This window comes from Ceratotherium simum, chromosome 21 (genome assembly GCF_057802395.1).
Source record: "Ceratotherium simum simum isolate JZ-2026a chromosome 21, ASM5780239v1, whole genome shotgun sequence".
Lineage (NCBI taxonomy): Eukaryota > Metazoa > Chordata > Mammalia > Perissodactyla > Rhinocerotidae > Ceratotherium > Ceratotherium simum.
Window position 1 is genome coordinate 20,710,763 of NC_141920.1, and position 21,269 is coordinate 20,732,031.

General features: G+C 41.2%; 1 long non-coding RNA gene across 2 annotated transcripts in view; it reads left to right on the forward strand.

Moving 5' to 3' along the window:
• Positions 1-21,269, forward strand: part of LOC147914220 (uncharacterized) — a 52,693-nt gene that overhangs the window by 24,913 nt on the left and 6,511 nt on the right. The window contains exons 2-3 of one of the 2 annotated variants that reach the window (XR_015555586.1): positions 13,698-13,875; positions 15,642-16,866. This is a non-coding gene — a long non-coding RNA (uncharacterized LOC147914220). Of the gene's footprint in view, positions 1-13,697; positions 13,876-15,641; positions 16,867-21,269 lie in introns of those variants that run through there. The other variant, XR_015555587.1, reaches the window with a different exon arrangement.

A 21,269-nucleotide genomic window follows, 5' to 3' on the forward strand; every position in this document is an offset into this window, starting at 1 on the left:
CCAAGACTTTCTGATTCCAGAGCCCACACTTGCAATAATTTCACTAATTTGACTCCCTTGGTGTATAAAATAAGTGAATAAATATACAAGGAGATCAAAAAAGTTGCTAGAGAAAAAGTAATTCGATCCCCACTTTTTTGTCAAGTGACAACAGAAAACCCTTCTCCACATGCCCTACAAAGCATAGCAAAGATACTCTTGAGCTCTGGCATTCTAACTGGCCTGATGGATGACAAGAGAGTCAGATGTAGACGTGACTGTCCCAGGCTTACAGCTGCCATTCAAAATGCTCCAGTCAAGAAGCAAGAATTTTCTGTCTTGCTTGTAAAGAATACAGAATGTTCAGGGCCTCAAATTAGAAAGTTTCCACTTTGTCAACAACTTTCTTGGACCTTCCCCCATCTAACCAGAAGGGATGCTTGGCCATCTTGGCTGGGCCTGATGCACCAGTGAAGGTAGTATCTGGTGTCATGTCTTTTTCTCTGGAAGAGCTATGCAGGCTTCTGAAGGCTGGGAGTGGAATGGCGGTAGGAGGGGGAGGGAGGCAAGGTGGGGAAAGAGCTAGCTAGGTCAAACAGCATGGCTGCATTTCCTCCCTGACTCGTGAAGGCTGAGATTTGTGGATAACATAAAAGGTTACAGCCCCTCTTTGGAAGCCACAAATAACCCTACTTGGGCTATGACAGCTCGGCAGCCTTTGGCGTGCCATTACACATTTCTGCCTGGGATTCCAGCAGTGCCTTCGACCAGCTGGCCCCAAAATATGGTCTCCACAGAGCGTGTCATAGCAGCTCTGGGTCGCTGGGGAGCCATTCCCTCCTATGACTCAATGCCCAGAGACAGAGCTCGATCTAATGAAATTACATACTTTCTGGAGTGGTTAATAAACGCGGTCTATTTCTCCATATGGGATGAATATTCTTAACTGAAAGGAATGTGAGTACGTGGAGGTGCACACGTGTATAGCTCTGCCTCTCCCTAACAATGGCTAAAATTCCATGGTCTTGGCACAGAGATCCTAAGGAAAGAGTCCTTAAAAATAGAGGTAACCCCCACAGATACACAAATTAAAGAGTGAATGTAAAAACCTAGTGAAATCTGAATAGGTTCTGAACTCAAGTTAATAGCACTATATCATGTTAATTTCCTGATTTGGATTGTACTATGGTTATGTGTGATATCATTATTGGGGGAAACTGGGTGAAGGGTACACAAGAATGCTGCACTATTTTTGCAGCTTCTTATGAATCTTAAACTACTTTAAAAATGATTTTCACAGTGAGAAAATGTATAATGCTACTGCTACAATTACAACAGCAACAACCAAAACATAGGTAGAATTTTAAATACTCTACTAACTAGGCATCATAATCATTCATAGACGTCATAGTGCAAAACAGTTATTAAAGCCTTGTAATAATTTCAAAATCATATGTTGATTTTGGGAAATTTCTGGTGTGGTCTTCTGTTGGATAAGGGTCTCTAGCTAACGACATTTTTGTCTAAGCCGTGATTTGACATAAGAAATGTTATAAAATGTGTCCGCTGACTCCGCCAGGTAAGTGAGTCATTAGGTTATTGATGTCCAGCACTTCATTGCATCCTGAGGGCAGCTGAGTGAGTGCGGACCTCATGGCACACCTAGGCCCACCCCTGGGTGTTGGCACTTTCCATGTGGCCCAGACCTGGAATGCCTGCTCTTTGACCCCTCCTTGCAGTGCCGCTGCCAGTCTGGGTCAATCTGGAGCAACGGACTGGGATCACACCCCCCTATGCTGCTGTCACATTGGTCCACTCAGCAGCCAAATAGGGTGGCCAGAATCCATGCCCACACTGCTCTCAGGACCTGATTTCACAGCCACTACTGTCCTGGCATCATTAGATACTTTTAGAATCATTAAATAGAAATTTTCTTTTTACCAGAATGATGTTATTCATGGTGTCGAAGCCTTTTCCAGTTTCCGCTAAACTAATAATTACATTAAAAGTTTTCTAATCCTAATAATAGTGTCTGAGATATTCCTTTATTCAATATCTTTATAATCAATTAAATCATTCTATGTCGAGAAATCTATTTAACTATGATCATTGGGACACCCTATGATAATTAACTTGAGCTAATAATTGTATATTAGAAATAATATTATAAAGTAATCATATAGTTTTTCACAGTTACTATTACACTACTTATTAACTGAAATGGAAGTATTTCATGATTTTACCAACTGGTTCATTTATATAAGTGCATATCAGCTGAATATCAGTTCTGCTTGGACCTAATACATGGCTCTTCTAGGGCTAGTGGGCTCTCAGTCACAAGAAATATTCACAAAGAAAAAATCCAGACACTTTTAAAGTGTTGCTATGGAGAGAATTTGAAGAAACAGGTCTGTTTGTATAAATGTCTGTTAAATCTATGAATCAATAAATCAATGGTAAATGGGTGTTTAAGATCAATATCTTAAATCTCTTCTGACCGCGTGATACAAGGATTCTAGCTCCTCTATTCAAGCTGCTAGGAATTTAGCCATAAACGTGACAGATAAGACTCCTGTCTATATGAAGTTTTCATTTTAGGAAGCTAATGAGAGAGAAAAAGAGAGAAAATAATATAATTTCAGAGATTCATAAAAGCTATGAAGGAAAATAGAATAAACAGAATGAGAGAACGGAAAATTGTTTTAGATAAAAATTTTCAGATTGTTTGTGTCTTTGTTTTCAACAAACATATCAGGGCATGTAATTCCAAAGATATATGGTCCTATTCTCAACCTATGGGGTGGCCAAACCTTGCTTTCGCTACCGTTTTCATTGTGAAACTATACTACGGAATTTTCTTCCAGCATATCTGGAGTATTCTTCTTACCATCCCGAATCCCAGGGAGAGTTTGCTCCTTGAGTTTGAATGAATCTTATGAAAAAGACAACTGAGTAGTGTATGGTGTTAGACCAGGCTCCCTAGAAAACAGCTTGATGTAAAGTTTCTGTACTAATATTTTCTAAGAGATGCAGTCCCAGGACAGTGACGGTGACGGAGAAAGGGAAGGGAGGCGGAGAAGGAGAGCAAATACAAGGCGGTGCTTTAATACACCGTGCACAGCACTATGAGAAAACACATCTGGTTGCTGGTTCATACAGGATGCCCCTGAATAGGCCGTAAAGAACTGCCACGCCTTGGAATAGCCCATCAGGGAAAGAAGGGAACAGCATTTATCTGTCGTTCCCTCCTGTCTCCTACTTCTCGTTAGTCAAGTTTTCCTTGTGGGGCACTAACACCTCCACACTTCAGAGTTGTGTGACACAGCCCCTGTGGACATGGAGAACATGAACTCCTATGCTCAATCATAGAGAACTGCGTCTCAGCTTGGAAGAGCAGGGAGGAGTCAAAGCCTCTGTGGTGCTGGCCGTGTCGGTCCTGGGCTCTCACTGGGGAAGGCTCAGTGGAAGCCATGTCAGAGGCCAGCCCTCAATCAAAGGGAGACCAAGGCCAATGACAGCACCAGAATAATAATGGCAGGGGAAGCTTCCCATCCAGCAAGTGGCATAGAGCTCAGCAGGCAGGTATGGCCAAGGGAATCTAAGAAAGCGTGTATAGCAGGTCCCACATGCCTACTGATCACAATTTGTGATCTTACAGATGGCTCTGGAGCTAGTTCCTAGAAAGGAGCCCCAGGAATTTGTTGAACAATGAAAGTCTTATGTGATTAATCTCTCAAGGTAATTGTTTTGAGGATAATGTTCTCATTTATAGATAATTTCTATCATTTATTACAAACAACTCTATCATTATTTTATATTCTCTTCATCTATCTCTAAAGCTTCTCTATACAAACCAACTTTTATTGAAATATGTTTAAAATCATAGAAGATAGGGCCAACTGGACCTATACATGTGCCGTGGACCTTAAACTGTTTAAGAGGGTGTGGTGAAATGTTTAGTCTAATCTACTTCAACCTTCACAGGCCAATCTGGCATCATTGGTGTATGTTTCCATTGAGTTCAGTTCTCACAGATGCCTTTGATTTCTACCCAAACATTCAAGGAAAAAAAAAAAAAACGTGAAACTCAGAATGCAAAGACAAAAATCTAGATACCATTATTCATAATTGATTGCTTCTAAAGACTGGACTTTCTTAGCACCTGACACTGAGCAAAAGTGAGATAAGCAGGGAATGAAAACTCTGACTATATTCAAATCTCTCTCAGCTGTAAAGCTCTGTGATGGTTAATTTTCTGTGTTGACTTAACTGAGCTAAGGGATATCAAGATCACTGGTAAAGCATTATTTATGGGTGTGTCTGCGAGGGTGTTTCAGGAAGAGATTAGCATTTGAATTTGTGAGCTGAGTAAAGCTGATGGCTCTCTCCAATGAGGGTGAGCATCATCCAATCCCTTGAGGGCCCGAATAGGACAAAAAGGCAGAAGAAGGGTGAATTCACTTTCTCTCTGCTTGAGCTGAAACATCATCCATCTTCTCCTGCCCTTGGACATCAGCACACCTGGTTCTCAGGCTTTCAGACTCAGATCGGGACTTACACCATCAGTTCCTTGATTTTCAGGCCATCAGACTCGGACTGAATTACTTGCTATCGGCTTTCCTGGTTCTCCAGCTTGCAGAGAGCAGATCATAGGCCTTCTTGGTCTCCGTTACCAAGTGAGCCAATTCCTATAACAACTCTCCTCTTATATATCTCTCTATGTATCTTTTGGTTCTGTTTCTCTGGAGAACCCTGACTAATACAAGCTCATACCCACTTTCACATAACTAACACACAGTGATACTCATCCCTACTTTGAATGCATATCCAGGTTGAATGCCTGTCCAAGACTATAAAGAATAATTCCTAACAACCTCATAATCTTCCCCCATCCTTCTAGCCTATATCCCAGCCTCTTGCCCACTCCACTCCTATCACCCATCTGCTTCCCTGGCTTCCTCCCAGCCTTGACCTCACTGGCCTGCTGTCCCATTCGTCCCATTCCTTCATGTACCCAAACATGTCAGTTACTTCATGCCACAAACATCCTATTTAGAATAATGGTTCTCAACGATCAATGTTCATTTAACCCACCAATGGATATATTTTTTAAAATACTGATTTCAGCCCCCACCCAACACTACTGAATCAAAATCTGCAGGGATAGAACCAAGATACTTTATTTTTATTTTTCAGACCACCATAGATGATTCTAAAGAACAGATATGGTGGTGAACCACTGAGTTAGAGCGTGAGACTTGTCTCCTTTAGTGCAGTCTCCACATTTGCTTCAGCCTCCTTTCCTTTGCCCGGCCTCTTCTTGCCTTGCCGTCCACCTCCTGCTCTGGCACCAACCTTCTTCCTTGATAATAGCTCCCAAGCCCTCATTTTTAATCTAATTCACTTCATGCCTTAACCTTATAGCTGGTTGCATCATAACAGCCTAGAATCTCAGAATTAGATAGTACCCAAGAGATTCCCCAATCTTACCATCCTTTCCACGGAATGTTTTTATAGCCTCTGCATCAGAGGTTTGTAACCTGGGGTCTATAAACTTCAGTGAAAAAAATTACATCTTCATTTTTACTAACTCCTATGTGAAATTTAGCATTTCCTTCTATTATGACTATAAGGAACAATTACAGTTATACTAGCAATACCTCAAACTTGGTAACTAATAGATACCACAGATAGTTTCATATCAATGCAGTTATCACTGCTGTCTTGAAATTTTGTGTATGCTTCAATGGCCTCAAAATTGTAGAGTTCTTTGGTCTCATGCTAGATCTTGTTATTTAATGTTAATAAAGAATCACACACAATAATGTATTTCAAATATTTTATATATTTTGATATTTTTCAAGATAAATATTTTTCCTTATAAATCTGTGCATTTTATTTCATAGATTTAAGAGCAGTATTCTCCACAATGAGATACCACTACAAATACACCAAAATGGCAAAAATTAAAAAGATTGACAGCGCCATATGTTATGGAGTATGTGGAGTATGTCAAGTATGTGGAGTAATCAGAACCCTCATACATTGAGAGTGAGAGTATGAAAAGGAACAACTACTGGAGAAGGTCTAGTGATTTCTTAGAAAATTAAATATCACCTTCCCATGTAGGAGTTGTATGAGTCCACAAAAAGACTTATATAACAATGTTCATTGCAGACTTATTCATAATGGTAAAAAAAAAAAAAAAACTGGAAAGAGCCCAGGTGTCCATCAATACAAGAACGAATAAACAATAGATGGATTATTCACACAATGGTGTACCACTCAGGGATAATAATAAAAAAATGAACTACTGATGCACATAATGTTAGCATAGCTGAATCTCAAAAACATTAATCTGAGTGAAAGACGCCTTACATAAGCAGTCCATATTTTTATATGTAGTTCTAGAACAGGCAAAACTAATGAATGGTGGGAAAAAAGTCAGAGTGGTGGTTGCCTCTGGTGGTGTGGAGGTGGGGGCTGACTGAGAAGGAACAAAGCTTCTTTCGCTGAGCACAGTTTCTGAGATTCATACCTTGTTGGTGCACGTGCCACTACTTCTATCCTTTTTCTTGCTGAGGAGTACTCCATTGTATGAATATACCACAGATTGCTTATCAAGTCTTCTACTGATGGACTCCTCAGCTATTACTTTTTGGGCTATTATGAATAATCTATTATGAAAATTGTTATACAAATATTTTTTTTTTGGACCTAGAGATCCTCCCCTTTGAAGATGACTTGATGCTTTCCTTCCGGATTGGGCTGTCTGCCTGAGCATCCTCGTGAGCCCATTGGCAGCACAGCCCTCTTTCAGGTTCTCAGCCTTGGTGCCTCCGCATTGTGTCTTTAGCAATGGATGAACGTGTGTCACTCATAAAGTTTTTAAATAAGTTAATGGGACAGCTAGAAATAACCCATTCTCAGCCTCCATTACTTCTGACTAGAACTAGCTGAACAAGGAGCTGGTACCTGCTGATCTTTCTCAAATAGTTTTTTACACGCACTCCATTTAAACCTTGGCTATCTTCAAGCCTGCTCTACCTAAGGTTCTTCTTTGATACAAGTTCAGCTACCTGAATGCAAGCTCATTTTTTGGAAATAGACATGATTCTTAATTGTGTTACTTGCCAACACCAGAACCCATAGCCCATTCTTTGGCCACTCTCTTATGGAGCCTACTGTTGTCTCTACCTGACTTCCAGTGTTGCAATGCCATATTACCCTTCCAGGATATCAGACCCCTCTGGTCCAATTGACCCCTATAATCAGCCTAAATCTAATGGTTGACATCTGAACAACTCTGTCATTCATTGACCTTCTGTCCAGTTTCCTATGTCTGGACCCCAAACCAGGCCCCCTCTACTATCCATTGCTCAAGATTGGATAAAGTCTTAAAAATGGACAGAATAGGACCCTCACAAAACCTTTCCATGTGACCTCAGTGGCACCACAAGTGACTTGATAAGGAAGGAGCAATATGGAGTGTTTCACATCTTCTCTAAACTTCTCAAGACTTCATTCTTCACTTCTCACTTGTAGCAAATGTTTCACAAAAAAGGTAATTGCCTTCCTGAGAGCTCCTGTTTGAATGCCCTCTCTACTACCTTACAATGTTTTTGTCTCTGTAATCACTCGTCCTAAGTTTTCTTTGGTTTCAAAATAAGAGTTTTCCTATAAGGAGAGATGGTGGGTGGATGAAAGAGAAAGTATTCTTATTGGGTGCCTTCCACGTGCTAGTTTCCATGTTCCATTTAACAGCAAGTAAAATATGTCAGTTAGGATTTGCGTTCACTGCTAGTGACAAAGACTAGAAGTAAAAGCAACATATACGAGATTGAGGATCATTTCTCTTTCAGGTAAAGGGCTTCATAGGTAGGCAATCCAGGATTGGTATAACTACACCACAAATTCATCAGAGATCCTAGACTTCGTCTATCTTTAGCCTTCACCATCCTTAGCATGCAGCCTCTAGTCTCAAAAAGAGCTGCTGAGGCTCCAGCTATTACCATCTTCATTCCAGACAGCAGGAGAGAAGCAGCAGGGAGGCACTTTCCAGCTCTGCCAGCTCTTTAAGAGGCCACCACATCACCCGTTGGCTTCTATCTCTTTAGAGAGTAATTAGTCACATGACCATACCAAGATGTAAGGGAGTTTGGAAAATGTCAACTTCCAGTTGGGCACCGTTAGTTGAATAAATAAAATTGGGATTTTTTTGTTTGTTTGTTTTTTCCTAAAGAAGAAGAGAATAATGGATATTGAGTGGGACATAGAAGTTTCTGCTGAGGGGCATATTCCAGATTCCAGAATTAGGCCTGTTTTACACTAAACTGATGATATTTCTGTGTCACTAGAGCTCGCTGGTGTGTTTTATACTGATATCCTTGGAGAACTGCTAAATAATTTTCAAGGTGTTAATCATTGCCTCCTTTTACCACATCTTCGCTTTGCATTTTCTTCTAGCACTGTGACTGTCTGAGGACATTTCTTTCTTCCCCATTTCAAGTCCACCAAGGGCAAGGGCTTATTTAACTCATATTTTTAGCCTTATAACAAAGTACAGGGGCTAGTCCATGGTTCTGATAGGTGTTTGATAATTGATAAGTAATTGTAGATCTAAAATACATATGTCCCTCTTTGTCCAGCATATGCTGCAGCCCCTAGTTCCAACTTATAGAAAAGAAATCATTTCCATCTTTGATACTCCCAAATCCATCTGTTCTACCATCATTTGGGGTACAATTTTATTTTAATAAAGTAATTCCAACAGAAATGCATGTGTGATGGCTTGGTGGCTACCAATTGGGATGGGAATTTTGCCAAGCTTCACACACTTATTTGCTCTCAGAGTGCCAGTACCACCTCGATATTATGCTCTCTACCTCTCACAGCTAGTTCTTAAGACACATTATCTCATCCAGCTCTGAAAGATATAACACTTTAGTGTTGTTACACTTAGGAGGGAAGGAAAAGAAGACAGAATGGCCTATGGCTGTCTAACTAACGCTATTACAGTGGATTACAAGGTGAGAGTGCTTATGTAGCTTTTTATAACACAAACTCTCTCATAACACTATCTGAAGATTGCAAAAGGAAAATGTTAATGGCAGGAAATGCTACAGTAAAAATATTCTCTATGCTTTGGACCGCATTATGGAAAGATATGTTTTATAAGGATAATATTACACTGGGTGTTTGCTGTCATCTGCAAAGTGGTGTGAGTTTGTTTAGAAGTTAACTCTTACCATGCCCCCAAAAGAAAGATGATGGAAATAAATTAGTCTACACTTTAAAAAAAAAAATAAAATGAGGCACAGAGAGGTCAATGACTAAATGTTACAGAAGGGTGGAGATTCAGATCACAGCCTTTGCTTCCTTGCAGACCCCACCTGCCAAGATGGTCAAGATACAACTCTCCCAGCTAAAGACATTCACAGGAGGGAGCCCAGGATAGAGGGGCACAACTAGGACAATGCCATATGATGAAGGAGTCAGGAGCTGGAGATGTTGATTTTAGAGAAGAGGAGGCCCAAGAGGACATGGTCTCAGAGGAGAGGAGCAAGGTTTGGTTTTAATGAACTCAAGGGATAAAACCAAAATAATGAAGAAAAGAAACCTACAGAAGACAGGCTCCAGCTCATTAAAAGGAATAACTGAAATTCTAAGCATCCTCAAAACAGTCCAGATCATCTTGTAGGGAGGGAGTTCCCTGTGGCTAGAGGAATTCAACCAGAAAGAGGATGTTTATTTGGAGAGAATCATCAAACAAGAGGCCTTGGCAAAAACCACTACTGCTGTGGCCCAATCTCTCATTATTTCTCACCAGACTATTGCAATAGTCTCCTAACAAGTCTCCCTGCTTTGGCCCCTGTCTTACAGCAAAAAAATTTTTACAGGAGCCTGAATGATGATCCTTCTAAGAGCAAATTAGATCATGTCACTACTCTGCTCAAAACCATCCCATGAATTCTCTTCTCACCTCATGTAAAAAGCAAAGTCTATAGAATGTTCTAAAAAGTCTATAAAGTATGTCCCCATGCTATGTCTCTGAACTCATCTCTTGTTGCTCTCTCCCTACCTTGTTCCACTCCAGCCACACTGGCCACCTTGTTACAACTCAAATACATCAGGCGTGGTCCCACCTCAGGGCCTTTGCACTTGCTCTTCCTTCTGCCTGAAACATTCTCCTTTCAGATATCCTCTTCTTGGCTGGCTGGATTTGTCACCAATTACTGATCTCCTCCCAACTGTCACTCTCTCAATGAGCCCTTCACAGACTGCTCCCAGGCTTGCACCCCCTGGTGGCTGTCCCTGCTTTATTGATTTCATTGCACTCAACACCATCTGACATATCATATTTTTTACTTGCTAATTTATTATCTCCCTCCACCACAAGAATGCAAGTTCCACGAGGGCAAGGGTTCCTCTCTATTTTGTTTACAAGATATATCCAAAGGATCTGGAAGATTAGCAATGCCTGGCATAAGATAGATACTCAGGAAATAAGTGTTGAATGGATGAAGGATGCTTCTCAAAGACAGGGTTCCAGACTTTGATAAACAAGGCTGTAGTCTATCGAGAGCCACTGAAGAGGTTTAAATGAGATCATGATATCACTACTTATGTATCCAGAATGATCTCCCAGCAGAATCAGGATGGGAGGACTTGAGTTCTAAGCTGTGCACATAAAGGGAGACCACAGAGAAGACTAGCCCATAGTCCAGGCAAGAGGCAAGAGGGCAAGAGGGATGTGCATCAAAGAGATGTTTTAAGATTTAAAACAGGGCAGAGAAAGTCCATTTTGGATGCCTAGCTTATCTGCACAAAGCTATTCAGTTGCCTGAGAGCCCTTTTTCAGCTGGGCCCCGATCTTCATCACTACAAAGCCACATGGGCAATGCTTTCCTTTCCAGTATGGTGAAAGGGGGCGTAGGAATGTTTTCCTTGGCTGTCATAGTTCCGAATCAGGATCAATAGGATCAAATCCAAACAGAGCCCAGATCTAGCCCTGCTCCAGAACAGACCGGACATTTGGTGTGTGAACAGACAGCCCAGATACCAACCCCCAGTTTCCATTACAAAAATAATAAAAGTTCGAGGGAAATGAGATTGGAAAACCAAAGTAAGTAGAAGGCTCAAGACATCCTCCTATTTGTTTTTCTTCTGTTTCTCGGCCCTGAGCCAGGAGGGCCCTCTTCCCAATGGTTGCCTGGTTACAGCCTGAGAGGTTCGCCAGGGTAACATCTGGAATAAAGGTGGGTGGGCAAGGAGCCAGGCCCTGCTCAACTTCAGCAGGATCTGAGAAAGAAAGGAAAAGAAAATTTTTTTTCTAATTACTGCCCAACCTTGAGGACAAAGGAAGGAAATATTTGAGATAAACAGAAAATATGTTAAAAGGTTTTCTTTTAAAGGGTTATTAAAACTCATTAACATAGCAAAGAGATAGAAGGCATAGGGGAAGCTATGGAGGGTACAGCCATTTTAATAGGCTGGGTTTTGGACTGGGCATCTGTTGCCCATGACCCTAAGCAACTCTGGATTTTGTGTCATTCAGTGTTATTCTTGAGTTCAGCTTGGTTCAGAATAGAAGGAACTACATTCAAATATCTAATAATAATACTGATAATATTAATAATAAGCAATTATTAATTGGTTACCATGTTCCACTGAGGGCTGACGTGTATTTTCTCATTTAATCCTTGCAACTCTTTGGAATAAGACTGAGCCTTAGAAAGGGTAGGACATTTCCTGCTGAACTGCTCATACTCACCTGGCAGCCTAATTCCAGGACCTGCTTCCTTCTGCACTATACTCTCCTGCCTCCCACAGGGCACCTCCACCCCTGGTGACCATAGCCCATCAGGTGTTGCATCCCTCCCATGGATGAGGGAGATGGTTGAGCACTGTGATAAAGAGCCTGGATATAGACTTCCTGAGTTCAAGTCACAGCTCTGTGTTACTTTGAGTGAATACCTTATTCTGAGTCTCATGTCCCTCATGTGTAAAAGGGGCTAGTACTGTATTTTTTGCAAGGGGTTGCTAGAAGAATTTAATGTGAAAATATCTAAAGCACTTAGCACCCTGTGATTACAGATGTTTAATAAACATTAACCTGTTGATATAATTATGATTATAATTTATATTTGGATTCTTCAACTGAGGATATATTCGTGGAGAACTTATTGCACCAAGAACTGGGGTGATGTATGAAACATAATCACGGGCTTTGTGGTAAATCCACACTCTGGTGGATCCTATCTCATCCTCCATGACTTCAACTTCTCTTTTCCAGAGAGAGAAAGTGTAGAGTTGTCCACTGAATCACGCATTCCTTCTCCTCCCACAGCTGTGCTTGGGAAAACCCATGTAAACAAATGAATTCATTTCCATGAACACTTCTTATATGTTTTTTAGATATTGTGGGAGAATACAAGAAATTGAAGACGTGGTTCTTATCCTCTGAGACTTCTCTGGGAGGAATTGAGATTAGAATTAAAGTCAGCATAACTTCTGTATGATGGAATGCCTCTAAATATTCTTCTTGTATATTTTAATTGAGAATAGATCTGAACACCAGTATGGCTAGTGTGGTTTGGTTATTCTAAATGAGTTCTCCATTTCTGGGTTCCCAGTCAAAGAGAAAAGATTAAGGATACTGGTTCTGGAATTACATTGACCTTAATTTTTTTTTCTTTTTCCTACCCAAAGCCCCAGTGCATTGTTGTATATCCTAGGTGTAGGTCCTTCTAGTTCTTCTACAAGAGCCGCTGCCACAGCATGGCAGCTGACAGATGGGTGGTGTGGTTCCACAACCAAGAAATGAACCCAGGCCACTGAAGCAGTGCGAGTGCCGAGCTTTAACTACCAGGCCATCAGGGCTGGCTCTGACCTTAGATTTTAAACGAGTAGCTTTACCTCTTTGTTCCTCAGTTTCTTCATCTGTAAAATATGCATAATGATAATGATAATTGTACCTATTGCCACACATGTTAAGATTATAGAGAATATTCAGATAAGTGTCTAGCACAGTGATGGATATAAAGTAAATGTCTTAGTCAGCTCAGGCTGTTGTAACAAAATACCACAGACCAGGCAACTTAAACAATGGACTTTTAATTCTCACATTCTGGAGGTTAGGGAGTCCAAGATCAAGGTGCCATCAGATTTGGTTCCTGGTAAAGACTCTCTTCCTGGCTTGTAAATGGCCATCTCCTTGCTGTATCCTCATATGGCAGAAAGAGAGATTTGGTGCTACTTTCTCTTCTTATAAGGGCACTAATCTCATCATGGGGGCTCCATCCTCAAGATCCCATGTGAGCCTAATTACTTCCCAAGGGCCCCACCTCTAAATACTATCACACTAGGGATTTAACATATGAATTTTATGGGAACATATTCAGTCCAAAACAGTGAAGTGTACAATCAATGTGATCTATTGTAACTCTTAACAATAATCATAATAGTTCCTATAATTATAATTTAAGACCACCCTGATTTTAACTGTAATAGGACACCTGAGAGTAGATGCCTTACTCCTACCAAAAGAAAAAAAAAAAGAGAGAGGAATTCCAGGCCAAATATTTTTGTTCAGGCAGAAGTGATCACATGATTAATACCTGGAAGCAAATGGTAAAATAAAGACAAGAGAGCCACAACTAGAATGTAAGCTCATAAAGCAGGGCACATGACTGTTCTGTTTATCACTGTACCCACAGCATACAGCATGGATGCCAGCACCGAGCAGGAGCTTCACAAATTTTGGTGGATGTGCCGAAGAACTACTGGTTTCTGAGAAGAAACAATCAGCAAGTAAATTCAGGATGATCCCTCGCTATTGGTGTAGACCTAGGAGGAACTTTTGTTGAAAAATATTCTATTCAACATTCTACTCAGGTAAACACTACTTTCCAAACTAAAATCCTGTCAGGTCTTTGGCTCAGGGGTCTTATCTTTTATTAGTCAGTATAATGTAAAGGATGATTTTGTTGTTATTGCCATGGAGTTGATTCCAACTCCTAGTGACCCCATGTACAGCAGAGTGGAACCCTGCCTGACCTTTTGGCTCCATCCTCTCACCTTCCCGCACTATATCAGAGAATACTCTGCTACTATTCACAGAGTATTCATGGCCAACTTTTTTAGAAGTAGGTATCCAGGTCTTTCTTCCTAGTCTGTCTTAGTCTGGACACTCCACTGAAACCTGTCCACCATGGGTGACCCTGTTGGTATTTGAAATGCCAGTGGCGTAGCTTTCAGTATCACAGCAACATGCAGTCACCACAGTATGACAGATGGGTGGTGTGGTTCCCTGACCAGGAAATGAATCTGGGCCACAGTGGTGAGACCACCAAATCTTAACCACAAGGCCACCAAAGGATGATTGTGGAGAGTGGTATTGAGATTTACAGAATTCAAAGCACATGCTTATTTGACACCCACAGAGTGCCAAGTCTTCCTGCACTAGGACTCAACAATATGGATTCAACAATAGATAAACCACAGTCTCTGCCTTCAAGAAACACAAGGCCCAGCTGGAGAGATGGGCACAGAAACAAAGAAAGAAACTTACTGAATTAAGTGCTATGCCAAAGACACTGTATACACATGGAAGAAAGAAGTAGCTTGGTAGTCAGGAAGACAGTGAAGAAAAGACCTAGTTGAGTTAAGTCTTGCATATATGGTTGTCAGGCATCCAGTTAGGGAGAGAGTCTTCCAGGTAGAGGGGCCAGCTTGCACAAAGACAGAGAGGTGTGAGCACGTGCACAGTGTAGGTGGAGGATGACGGCATGATGATGGAGATAAGGCTGGGATCACTCATTCAAGGGGTCCTACATTCTCTTTACGAGTTTGGATTCTGTTCTCTAAGTAACAGAAAATCACAGAAGGAAGGAAATTTTCGAAAACAGAGGTGGTATTATCAAGAGTTAGTAACAGGTTGGCTACAGATGGTAAGAAAGGAGTATGAAGCATTTTATCACATACAAAGGAGGGAGCACATGTTTGAGAAGAAGGTAACGAGCACAGGTTTGGGGTGTGCTCATTGCTGTGTGTCTCAAAAGCAGCCAGACAAGCAATAGAGAATGGCTGGAAGCTCAGAACAGTGGTGTTAGCTGGAGAGAGTGTTTTAGGGATTCATGCTGATGGAGATGGAGATGATATACCTGCTCAGGGCTGGGGAGGGGCGATGATGTGAAAAGCTATGATTCTTCCCCTTTTCTAGGTCATGGATTTTTTGAGAATCTCATGTAATGCTATGGATTCTCTGTCAGGAAAATGTCAAAAAGCTGCATACACATAAAGTCTGCATTCAATTGTGGAATCTTCTAAGACTGCAGGGAAGCACAGAGCCCCACATAAGAAACCTTGGAGAATGGGGAGATTGAAGAGGGGCCAAGTTGCCATCCTGGATGCAAGCAGTTTGGGAGGTGAAAAGCTGGGAGGAAATCAAATGGAGGAGTTTACAACAGTCCCCACCCCACAGGGCACACGCCTCCCAGGAAGCCAGGTGACATTTGCTTCTGAGTTTAAATGTTTAGGTGCAGCAGAACAGACTTTTGAGCTCCTGTCAACTCTTTAAATTTTTTGACACATCTCCCTTCTCACTTTTCAACCCATATTTCTTTCTCCATATGCTGCACCATCCTGATGTGCCTTTCAAGGAGCTACATGAATTCACAATGAAAACGCTGAATGGAAACTCACTCATGGATGTCTTCACAATTGTAGGTTACTAACTTGGGCTGTGGGGAAAATTCTGTCCTGGTGGTGAAAGGCACTTGGGGTTTTCTGTAGAGCTTCCCAGAATGGCAAGAGTTACTTGAAAAGCAAAACTAAACATGAAGACGAGAGAAAACAGCTTCTGGGTTTACAGATGTTCTTGTTCTCCCTACAGCCAGCACTTGAAATCTCAGCACTGAAGTTCGTGATTGTTGGGGATCATTTGTCAATAAATAAAGCAGTCACCAGACAGCAAAGCCTGAATCTTTCCTCCATTTCTTTGAAATGTTCCTGGTTCCTTCTGCCTCCATGGTTGGTCACTGCCTGAAGTTGATCTCTCAGGACTGTCTAGTCTTGTTTTAATGATGCAACAGCTCCATTCACTGGTCTCCCTCACTCCAGTAATCTTTCTGCCTGCATCATTGCCCTCACCCCCATCCTCCCATCCCCACCCTATCTATCCATCATCCACACTGCCTTTCAAATTATCTTTCTAAAACTAAAATATTGATTCAAATCTTCCCTTGTGCAGACTGGCATTCAAGGCCCTTCTGATCTGGCCCCATCCATCTTACCAGCCTCATGTCCCTCCTCTCCTCCCACTTCTCCACATCCCAAGTTTTAGCCATACCACACGTCCTCAGTCCCCAGACATGCCTTCCTCTTTGCCATATTAGTATGCACTGCCATCTTGTTCTAGAATATCTGGCAAACTCCAGTCTAGGCTTCAAGGCCCACCTCAAGCATTGGACCCTCTGGAGTATCCTCTCTGACTCCTTCTCCACTCTCAGCAAAGACAAGTTTTTTTCCACGAGCTCCTGGGCTGCTCTAAGCATTTAGCTTTAATAGCACCTGATTGAATACGCTTGATATGTTGCTTGTGTGGGGGTGTTTATAGGTTTGTCTCCCCGTGCTAGACCGTGAGCAACATAAGAGCAACTGTGCATCATTCAAAACATGCTACTGCATAAATGGAACCATTGGTCTCCCAAACTTGGGTTTTTTTGATAAAGTGTCCTGAACTAGGAAAGAATTCACTTTTTTCCCCTTTTACAAAGAGTTTGCTAAAATATTGACTCAAGGAAGCATGGGACATATTTAACCTGTTTAAAAATACTCTTCTAAGACAGGAGGTAAAATGTGAATATGCAAGTAATTCCTCCTAAGGTGCATGATATTTATTTTTTATTCAAGTGGGAAACACTTGAAGCAATTGCTTTGTGTTACCATGTGCACTTAGGTACAATTTTATGTCATACTTGTCACAAATTCAGACTGCTTTCACCTCATATTGATTCCTCTAATTTAAACTTGATTATTTTCTATTCTCTTCCCTTCCCTCCCTTCCCCTCTCTCCCTGCCTACTCACACAACAAATGTGAGCTGACTGCTTCCTCCTTCACGGTCCTGTCTTGGGGAATACAGACTTGTGCTTCTAAACATTAATGTGCCGTGAATCACCAGGCGATCTTGTTAACTTGCAGAGTCTGATTCAGCAGGTAGGGCTGAGCCTGAGATTCTGCATTTGCAACCAGCTCCCAGGCGATGTGGACCACGCTTTAAGTAACAAGAATATAAAGGATGGAGGATGAATCAGGCAGAGACTATGCTCTCCACAACAAGATGACAGTCTAGCGCTGGTCCCTACTTTGCTTCCCTGACAAGGATTTCCCCTTAGTGTCCACCAGGGCTGCTTCATCGCAAAGTGACTCTTCTTCTTTTTTTTTCAATTGAGATATAATTGACAGATTGGTGGTTGCCAGAGGCAGGGGGTGGACGGTGAGCAAAATGGATGAAAGTGGTCAAAAGGTACAAAGATCCAGGTATAAAATAAATAATTCCTGGGGATGTAATGTACAGCATGGTGACTCTCAATAATAATACTGTATTGTATATTTTAAAGTTGCTAAGAGAGTAGCTCAAACTTTTTTTATCAAAGCACCTATTCTTAACTGAAGTGGAGAAACATGTGAGAGAACAGGTGTAGGACTGGGAAAAGGGAAGGGAGGGGAGATTCTCTCTTTGCCCCCAGAAATGGAGGTTTAGATGGTGAGCCCAGGCCAGACCAGTGTGTTCACAATTCTGATGTTACTTTTAAGCACAGGCTGAACAAACTATTAAAGCTCAGGCTTCAATGTTAAGACCTCCTAAAAATAGTTAAGGGAATATCATTTGCATGCCTTGGCAATAAATTAAAGGGAGGGCAAAGTGAGAGACTGAACGACTTGCTAGGAATGCACCCACAGGCCAAGGGGCTGGGAGCTCCTTCTTACAGGCATCACATTGGGTCCACAAGAAACTTAAGAGTTCCCACAGTGGAGAGACCATTAGATAGGAAATTGATAAAGTCTTAATAGCTAACCATGGGCTCTCTTTGGGGACACTAGAGCAGAAAGAGGAATTTGCTGGGACTCTGCAAGTTTCCCCCCAAATCCATTGAAATTTACAACAGCCTAAAGCCAGGGAACCAGGAGGCTCAGGAAATAGATGAAGTTACTTGCAGCCACCTACCCTCCTCTCTGTGCTTTAGAAGCTGAGATTTGCACGAAAGAACAGAGGTTCTTGTGTTCCCACCTACAGTATCACAGGTCGATGATTTCTCTGGTCCACTGCTTGAGAGGTTTTTTTTGTTTCCTAATTGTGTCACCCATGCTATTAGCTATTTGTCCCACCTAGATTCGTGTCATTATTTATTCATTTGTTTATGCATTCATTCTTGCATTTCCACTTGGCACATGTTTATTAAACATCTACTATGTCCCAGACACTGTACATATGTTTTCACAGAGAGCAGTGAAAATAAAACATAAAATAAGACAGGATTTAGGATAGAGCACCTCCTACCTTCAGCTGAGGTTGATTAGTTTATAGCATCCTTTGGCTACTGTTAGCTAAAAAATCTTCCAACTTCAACCTTGTCCAGATTATATACCTTCATCCCATTCACAAGAATATCATAATATGATATCATGATATCACATAAGTCCCTGATTAACTTCAGGCACACTATTTTCATTTCTTCTCCTTGAACTATCAACTTAAACACCTTATTTTTAAAAGAAAGAATGGTGGTTTAATCCAATTCCTGATTTATTTTAGCAAGTGCATGCTGGCTCCTAGTGAGCTAACGTTCTTGTCTAAATGCTCACCAATTATCTCTTTAGCAATCCGTTCTCAAATGGTGCCTCAGAGCAAGTGAAATCATTGCTGAAGCATTTGATCATCCCTTTTTATTCACCTTTACAGAATGTGACTATCTTTATCTGCTTACAGTCCTTCTTTGTTATTCACTATTCTCCAAAAATCACTCATATAAATTTAGCCTATTTTCCCCACCATTTGTAGACATCATTCGAAATTGAGCTTGTCAGAGAGTTCCCTGTGCAGCTGTGTTGGAGATTCACAGCACTGTCTTCTTCTTTTTATTTATTACAGTATTACGCAGTTATCTAGTTTTTACCCTTAAAAATTGATATTATAAAAGTGCTCATTTAAGAATTCCTACCCAGAAAATATCAATGGCGGTTGCCTCTGGGGAGCAAGATTCACAGTACAGGAAAGACGGAGGGATCCTCTTCCTTTTTATTTTATACTTCTTATATCACTTGATTTTTTTGTTTTGAATATCTGATCTTTATACAAAACCAAACTAATTTCTTTAAAAATGCATATTCTACCGAGTGTGGTAGATGTGATCCAATAATTAATAACCAATAATTATATAATTATATAAATAATAATTATTATATAAATAATAATAATTAATAACCAATAATTATAAAACCTGGTGATAGGTTTTCCTCTCTGCCCCTCTAAGACCCAGGCTACACTCCCTTGTGGAGGAAATGACAGAGCCACTGCAAAGACCCAGCACCAATGAGCATTGTCTAGGACCCACCCACCTCCATCGCCTGGACCCACATCCTCACTGCCAGCCTTGTTCTCTCTCCTGACCTTGTCTGCTTGACTTTCTGCAATGCCTTCATGCCTTTCCACCTGGGGTATCACCATTTGCCTGTGCCTCAGTTTCCCTGGCTCACTGGTTTGTGCTAGTCTAGGCTTATCTCTTCCCTTCTAGCACAACACGTTAAGACTGACTCTAGTTGACGGACCACTAACTTGAACTTGGCCTTCCTTGGATGAAATACTTTGAGAGGAAGCCAAATGGCTTTGGAATAAATTGTCACTGATGTTTTAGAAGTCCTTAAAGAGGGGCTCAGGTATGTGTCTGATTAGACTCACCCTTGCCTTACCAAGTTATAATGTACTTAGAAGTTTTTATTGTCTACCAGTTTCTGTCATTTCTACCATCATCACAAATATATTTATAATCACACACTTTCAGGGAAAGAGTTTCCCCATATAATTTTTAGACTCTTAGGGAAGATAGTGTTGGTAAGCCAAGCCAAAACCTTGTTAGACACTCTGCTTTTGGTCAAAAGAGATTCTCAGGAGGTAACCTAGCCTCCAGTGCCATGGACTAAAAACCATCAGATGAGAAAACTCATTGGCAAAGGCAGCCACCTTGTACTCTTGGTCTTAGGTCTAAGGTCCAAGTCTAAGGTCAACCATCCAGGTCTAAGGTCAACCTTCTAGACTCTGGATCCCAGCTGCTGCCTCTTTGGCAATCTCTTTATATCATTACTCTAACACTGCCTTGTATTTTTAATCTCTTCCTCTCTACTGGCTACTTACACTTGGGCTACAAACAATTCAAGTGGTCTTCATCCTAAAAATAAAATAAAACAAACAAAACAAGGTCCCCTCCAAAAAACAAAACAGTTAAACCAAAATCTGGGAAGGAGTCCAGGCATCAATATTTTTTAAATGCTCTCCTGGAGATTCTAATGCGCACCCCAAGTTGAGAACTGATGCTCAAGGGCAAACCTCTTGAAACGGCATTATTTCCTCTGTCTTTGTTCCCATGCACTTCTTGATTATTGTTCTTGTTTTGACCATGACTATCCTACTTAGTTAAGGACACCAGTTCTTAACCTAGTGGCCACTTTTCTGAACCCTCTTCTTAGAGAGGTGTAGTTTGCAGAGTTCGCCTCCCCTGCTTGATGAAATCCTCTCCTCTGGGATAATTTCCTGCTTTTCTTCTAAACTTGGACTGCTTCTCTTCATTTTCCACTGTGGGCTCCTGTTTTTCCAGTTTAGGGGTGGAGTGAGGACAGGAAGTAGCCTACATAGCAGGATTCTCCCCAGGGCTTTTATACAGCTAAAATTGCTTATATGGATAACACTGTTCAGAAAACACTCAGAAAAAAATTAAGAAAACTGAGCTAATTCCAAAAAATGCAAGCAAACACCAGGAAACAGGGTAGAGAAGATGCCAACCAGATGTTGCTCAATGCCAGCTGTAAGAGTTTGGGATTAGGCCCCAAACTTCGTTCAGATGGAACACAAAAGCCAGATTCATCCAGAACAAAGCTCCTGGGAAACTTGGGCCAAGCTTTTATTTAGGCAGAGGACCTCAGGGTTAGCACGCAGAACATGGTGACATTACTTTCAGGCTCATTTACTGTAAATTCAAGAATTTACTCTTCCCTTGGTCTTTGAATTCTATT